The following is a 7,594-nucleotide window of genomic DNA, read 5'->3' as shown; positions in this document are numbered from 1 at the left end:
CACCTCAGTTAGCCTATTTCCTCTTCTGTAAAATGGGAATCATGGCACCAGCTTCCAAGAGTGAGAAGAAAGATAAAATCAGAAACACTATGTGAATATTAGCTATCTTTATTCATATAAATACCTACTGTATGTAAGGCTACTTGTCAGAACTCTAAGAGACCATTCAGTTGGAGCGGAGGGAATTTCTTTGGGAAGTTTCCTACAGCAGTAAAGCCACTTAAAAATGTGCAAGGCACCTAAATGCACTCAAATATTCTCTCATCATCAAACCATTGAGTCTCAAAGTGGAAAGATGCTTAGACGTGATCAAATCCAACTCTAACATGAATCAAACAAGATTTCTAAGCATCCTGAGCTGAGGTTTGTCACATAGCTGGTTAAAAAACAAGAGTATATTTGAACATGAGCATAAAGCTATTTGATTTCCGAACATATCAAGCTACTTTAGAAAGTACGCGTACTTGTCTAAACCTATTCTTGGCAATCTAGGAATAGAGATGGTCTTGCCAATCAGAAAAGCTTAGTGTCACCAGAGGTTTTCAATGCCCAAATTAGGTCTAACGGCAAACAGGGATCTGAGTCACTGGTCTCAATTAACCAGTTGGTTAAGTGTCTTGCCCCCACCCCGTCCCCCACCCTTATCCTATAGCCACAATACATAATACACTAGAATAATATTTAAGGATTAATCTTTACTTTGGGTAGCCTGTTCAGTTGGAGAACAGACCTACACTGCCCAAACTGACAATTGCCTGGCAGGGTGATCGTGGACCTAGATCTGAAAAGGATGTTTTGTTTTTGCTCAATCATTTTTTCAGTTATGTCTGACTCTCCATGACCCCATGTATCCCTGGCAGAGATGCTGGAGTAATTTTCCATTTCTTTCTCCAGCTCATTGTACGGATAAGGAAATGGAGGCAAACAGAGTTAAGTGATTTGATGAGAGTCACACAGCTAATAAATGTCTGAGGACAGATTTGAATTCAGGTCTTTCTGACTCCAGGGCTGGATCTCCATTCACTGGACCACTTACCTGCTCAGAAAGGAAGTTAGAGATTATTGCCAGCACCAAACCAAAGAGAGTTAGCGGCTTTCTGAAGGACACAAAGGTAGTGTCAAAAGCCAAAATAGGAGCCCAAAGGCTCTGGGTCCAAAGAACTCTTTCTAGTCAACAGAATGACATTTAGGGAAGAGGTATTTTTCATTTTTATCTCAGTACCTGAAACATGTAGTATAGTGCCTGCTACATAATAGGGCCTTAAATTGTTTTCTTGTTAAATTGAACAAAATCAGAAAATCAAGGATAGAAATCAGTTTATAAAGTGCCAAAATGTTCAATCTGGTGTTTATCTTATCTTCCTACCATTTCTTTTCCCTTTCCTTCATGATCTATGTTTTGCCATCTCCTACTTCCAGCTTCCTAACATTTCAAGTTGGTCATTTTAGGTAAATAGGTGCCACGTTTTCAGATGAAACCTGCTCTATCAATCTAACCAAAAAAAAAAAAAAAAAAAAAGGAAAACCCAAACCTCCTAAAGATTCAACAAACAATAACGAGCATGCAGAGTGTGATCAGACTCATTGAAAAGAAATTTCTCCAATTCACTGTCTGCTTCATCTCATTATTTCCCAGACTGCAGACTTTTACATCTTGGCATTCACCATGGTTATAGCATTATAGAAATGACAAGGGCTGAAAATGGCGATTACACAAAAATTCTGGATTCCTCTCTGCTTTTATGTTCAACTGACTTTTATATGAGTCTAATGACACACCCAATAAATTCCAACCATTGGTGGCCAATGAGTGTGGGTGATGTCTCATTAACACATCAATCTGCAGCAAGCCCTTTAAATACACCAGCTGCCTCTGGGCTCAGTTTTGATGGGTTTGGACAATAGATCATATCTGCACATAGGAACTGGTGGATTTGTTTTTCTTCATTGAATTTAGTCAAAACATTCTTTTGAAAAAAATACAACAGCCTCATAACCATTAAACAAACAAAAAATCACATCCTACACACACTAATTGGTTGAGGGTGGTGGGGAGTGAGAAAATGGTTGGATTTTCTCTTCATCACTACTTTCTGAAAACTAACAAACAGAAGGGAGGGAAAGAGGCTACTAGCTGGCAATTTTCCCAAGAGAGATGTAATTTTAGAGGAGTGAGGAGGTGGTGGTGGGAGATAGGGCTATTTTAGTCGGAATTCAAATACCTTTTCAAAGTAGCTAGTGTGAGTAGATCACTGTTTTCCCTTTTGCTTGGGGTATGTGGGTGGGATACCATATGAAATGTGTTTGTTTGACAAATACATGAAAAGTAATTAAAATTCAGTTTTTGTTTTGTTTTTTTTTAAATTTCAGATTATCCCTTGGAGATGTTTTGTTTTGTTTTTTTTCCCCTATTACTACAATGAAGGAGGATCAGGAATCATGAAAGCTCCTTGAAGGCAGGAGCTGTTTCAGCTCACCTTTACATGTCCAGCACCTAGGCAGAGCACCAGCTAGGTACTAACGAGGTGCTTTTTAAAACTGAATTGAAGAGATGCAGAAGGAGATTGATTGGAAGACAAGAGTAACCATGGGAAAAAATGAGGCATAACTTTTTAACCAAGATGTTATTCAAAAAGAAAAAAAAAGGGATAGCAATCTCTAGAATGCAAGTAACTTTTACACCAATTAACTTTCATTTTATACCCACCTAATCATGTCATTTCCCTGCTCAAGATTTGTCAGTGACTCCTTTTTGCTCACCAAATATAGCCCAAATTCAGCAGACACACTTAAGGTTCTCTACAATTAGCTCTCTACTTTTCTACGCTTACCTTCACTTCTCCCCATCATGTGTGTCACATAGAGAAACTCCAAGGGCCCCTCCTCCATGCCTAGAGCTTGCTCATCTTAATGTCTGCTTTAATTATCCACTTCCATCTTTGTCCATTGCCATCATGCTCCTCCATCTGGTTTAAATGTCAGGACCAAAAGGAAGCTGGTCCTGGTCTTTAGCAAGAAAGATATCTTCTTAGACAAAACACAGCACTTTGCTCATCCTTTATTTTGATTGATTTTACATTATTATAATGATTGTGTTGCTTTGAAATGTGTTTCGCACAATCATATAATCAGCATTAGACAAGGTTTCAGACCATCTATGCTAGCACAATGGCTCTCCAACATCGCTACCATGTGGTCATTGAGCCTTTGTCTAAAGACTTCCAGTGATGAAGACATCCATGAACTCCTGAAGTAGTTCATTCTACTTCCCCTTATATGAAGGCTATATTTATCTCTGGAATTTATACTCCATTGTTCCCCTGATTAATTAATTAATTAATTCCCCAACTTAATACTTCTTTCACAGAACAGTCCTTCAAGTAATTGAAGACAGCTTTCATGTCCTCCTAAAGGTTTTTTTCTTTCCCACACTAAATTTTAGTTCCTTTATCTGAGCCCAGTAGGACATGAACACTAAGTTCTTCACTGTCTTAGTTATTTTTCTCTGTCCTCATGCTGCCATACCCAGAGTTAAATACAAAATTCTCCAGGTCCTGACTGAACAGGATAGAATATTACAGAATCATGTCCTGCTTTGTCCTGGGAGTATTCCTCTGGACATTTTACCTTTGATTATGCATTGTATCCCTCACACAAAATTGCAAGCTTAATGAATACAGAGGCCAATTACAGTTATTAAATAACCTTGCTTCACATCTCTCCCTCACACCTAACATAATTCCTATTATGAGTTCAGTTCAATAGTATCGCAAGCACAATGATCTCTTATCTATTCCCACTATTGCCAATCAATTAACCTTTATAAAGCACCTACTATGTGTTGGGCACTGTGCTAAAAACACAGCGTATACAAAGAAAGATTAAAAAAAAGGTCCATCTATGAAGGTGCTCTCACAGTCTACCAGCACCATAGGTACTTAGTGTTGTCTCTCTAGACTACTGCAATTTTAATTCAACAAGAAATTACCAAGTATCTACTACAGTGTTAGGCACTATGATAGGTTCTAGTGATACAAAGATAGGTACACAATAATCTTTGTCCTCACAAAGCTTACAGTTGGCTGGAATTCTACTGCTAAGGGTACTGGGGACTCCTTCCTGCATTCTGTCTCTGATCCATTTGTCACACTACTGCCAACAATGGAGCATTTTGGGAAAGTGTGGGAGTCAGGAGAGAATTCGTTTCAAATCTGCCCTAGATTGCTAGATTATTCATTTACTTGATCCTCAATTTTATTGTCTGTAAAGTAGGGACAATATTTCTTGTAATATGTGATTTATAGGATTATTGTAAAGGTCACTTGTGATTACAAGGGCAGCTAGGGGTACAGTGAATAGAGTGCTAGCCCTGGAGACAGAAGAACCACTTTTCAAATCTGGCTTCAGATATTTACTAGTTGTGTGACGTTTGGCAAGTTACTTGATGCTGTTTTCCTCAATTTCCTGAGCTGTTAAATGAGCTCTGGTGAGGGGAATGGCAGACCACTTTTCCAGCATTTTTGCCAAGAAAACCCCAAACAGGGTCGTGAAGAGTCAGACACTACTAATTGACAAAACAACAAAGCTGAAATCATGCATTCAAATGTTTTGCAAACAACAAACTGTTATATAAACATCCACCACTATTTTTTTTTTACTGAAAGTCAGCGTGGCATTGTGGAGAGAAGGGTAGCCTTGGATACAGGAAGACCTGGGTCCAGGTCCATAGTCTAACATCTCGTCTATGTGGCCACTGACTTCAGTCAATATTTCAGCTCCACCAGAAGCTTTGTTGTGTTATTGGTTAGTTCGCTGGTGTGTTTATTTGCCTTGGGTCAGGGTATTTAGGCTTGGGAATCAGGGTTAAAAACAAACAACAAGCTTCTCCACAATTAGAGGTATCTCAAAGTAGAATGTCTTGTCACAAGAGGTGGTGATTTCCCTCTCCTTGAAGCTCTTTGAACAAAGACTGGATGATTCCTTGTGAGTTATGTTAGAGTGGAAAATCTCATTGAGGTCCCTCACAACTCTAAAATTCTGTGTTAATTGTTTCCTCGGTGAGATTTCTCTACAAAGATGGATGCATCCATTCATCCATTCATCTCTATCTATCTATCATCTATCTATCTCTGTCTCTGTCTCTGTCTCTGTCTGTCTCTCTCTGTCTCTGTCTCTGTTTCTGTCTCTGTCTCTGTCTGTCTCTGTCTCTGTCTCTCTGTCTCTGTCTGTCTCTGTCTCTCTCTCTCTCTCTCTCTCTATCTATCTATCTACTTATCTAATATCTTGGTCACAGTACAGTATCATTTGCTTTGTGTCAGAGTAGGCAGCTGATTTCTTCTTGGCATGGAGGCTAATGAATGTGGAAGTAAGGAGCATAGAGATGAGTTTTGCAGTACTACTTGTGAAATTCATTAAAGTCTAAGTCAAATCCTATTTCCTCCAAGAGTCCTTTCCCTAGTTCCCTTGTTTAGAAAACACTTTCCCCTTTGGAACTGATATATCACTGTATTTTGTACGTCTTGTGTGTACTGATCATGTAATACCAAGTTGGTCTTATCTACTCTAACTATAAACTACATGAAGATGCATCCATGGCAGCATGATGTAGGAATGGTAAAAAGTGTCATGGAGGCCTGGTTCCTGGCAAGATGATGCTCCTGTAAGAGAGCTGGCCAATCGAGGGAACATGCCTTATCCAAACCTAATGCTGTGCTATATACAGTGGGTGCTTAATATGTTGTCAGGGAAAAATGGAAAACCTGGTATTCATATGAGTCAATAAAAAGCAAACATGCATTTCCTTTTTCACTCAACATCCCCAGGAAATAGAGAGCTGTCCAAAAATGTCACCTAGAGTTGCCTCTGGATTGGTACTAACTGTTCAGCAGACACTTAACTGGTAGTCTTATTTTCCATTTTGTGGACACTTTTAAAACTGGACCAGGGAAAAATAAAGTGAGAAATAGAAACCACAGGGTAAGGTACCCTTCCAAATAGACTGGAAAAAAAGACAAAAATGAAGAAAATTCTGGAATGCTGCTTTAGCCCTCTCATTTTTCTCACATACTATTCTTTTTTGAGTGTTGATGGACTCAACTTCAAAACATCTGTGTATTTACCGTGGCCGTGTGATCAGACTACTTCAGTCCTGCGTCTTTGGAACAGTGTTTGCCAACTGTTCACTGTCTTCTGTCTTTCCCAGCTGATGAGCAGCTCCTTACTAGTGAGGGGTTTTTTGTTTGTTTTTGTTCTTGCTGTTTTGCCACCACACACACACACAAAACCTGCCTTAAATATTTTTGTGCATATAGGATACTTCCCTCTTTGATTTCTTTAAGGGCTCTGACCTATTGATGGTATAACAGGAAAAAGGGCTTATACTGTTTAATGACTTTTTCATGCATCATTCCAAATTGCTTTCCAGAATGACTAGATCCATTCACAGTTCTGCCAACAATGCATCAAAATGCCTTCCCCACCCACAACACCAACCACTCAATTACATCATTTTCCTTTGTTGTCATCTTTTTCTTTAGATCTATAGGTTAAATAAAGCTGAGAGCTATGTTTACCTGTTAGTCTCAATTTCTTATTTAAATTTACCTCTTTCTAATCAATCATTAGAACACTTATTGAATACCTTCAATGCATTCAGCAAAATGGTAGATGCTGGGAATATAAATACATTAAACAAATAGCTCTTACCCTGGGCCTTTGAAAATCGTATGAATGCAAAAATGATAGCAGATAATAGGTGGGATTTTCATGGACATAATATTATTCTAATTTGTTCCAAAAAGTCAATCCAGATATCGAAAGTTTATAACCTATTTCAGTCAAAGAGGGAAAAAATGTTATTCTGGTGATATCTAGACATCCACATGACAAGGTCATAGAATCATATAATTCCTCAATTGGAAGGAACCTCAGCCACTATCTAACCGAATTTATAGCCAAGCACCAATGTATAGTACAACATGGTCACACAGGTCAACACTGAGTCTTTTCTTGAAATCCTCCAATGAAAGACAACAAACCCTCTTGTAAGAGTGGGTCCCACTTTTAGGGCTCATAGTCCACTTAGAGATAATTCTGTTAGGAATTTTTTGCTCTTCATCAATCACACACCTGTAATTTCTTGATTTCCATTCAGCTGATTTGATCTCACAAAATCCCAGAGTTGGAAGAGACCATAGACACCATCTTGTTGTAGCCATACTTGAACAAAGAAACCCTCTGTAACATACCCTTCAAATGGCCAATCCATCCTTTGCTTGAAGACATGAAGTAAAAAGGGGTGAGAAATTGCTATGCTCTACTTCCCAAAACAACTTCTTATAATCAGGCAAGGCTCTAATTACAAGGTAGTTTTCCTTTCATTAAGCTTGCCTTTCTGTACCTTCTGCCTGTCATTCTTAGTTTTGCTCTCTCATCCTGCTCAGAATAGATATAATCCCTCTCCAATTTATTATTTCATTCTTATAACCTATAAAAAATTTATCATTTACCAATGGCAAGGTACCATAGAAGGGGGCATGAATATAGAAGCAAAAACCAAATAGTCCCTGTCTTTAGGGAGTTTGTGTTTTTCATT

The sequence above is a fragment of the Notamacropus eugenii genome, chromosome 6, assembly GCF_028372415.1.
Source record: "Notamacropus eugenii isolate mMacEug1 chromosome 6, mMacEug1.pri_v2, whole genome shotgun sequence".
Taxonomy (NCBI): domain Eukaryota; kingdom Metazoa; phylum Chordata; class Mammalia; order Diprotodontia; family Macropodidae; genus Notamacropus; species Notamacropus eugenii.
The sequence above is the reverse complement of the archived record's forward strand: the minus strand, read 5'-3'. Positions refer to the sequence as shown.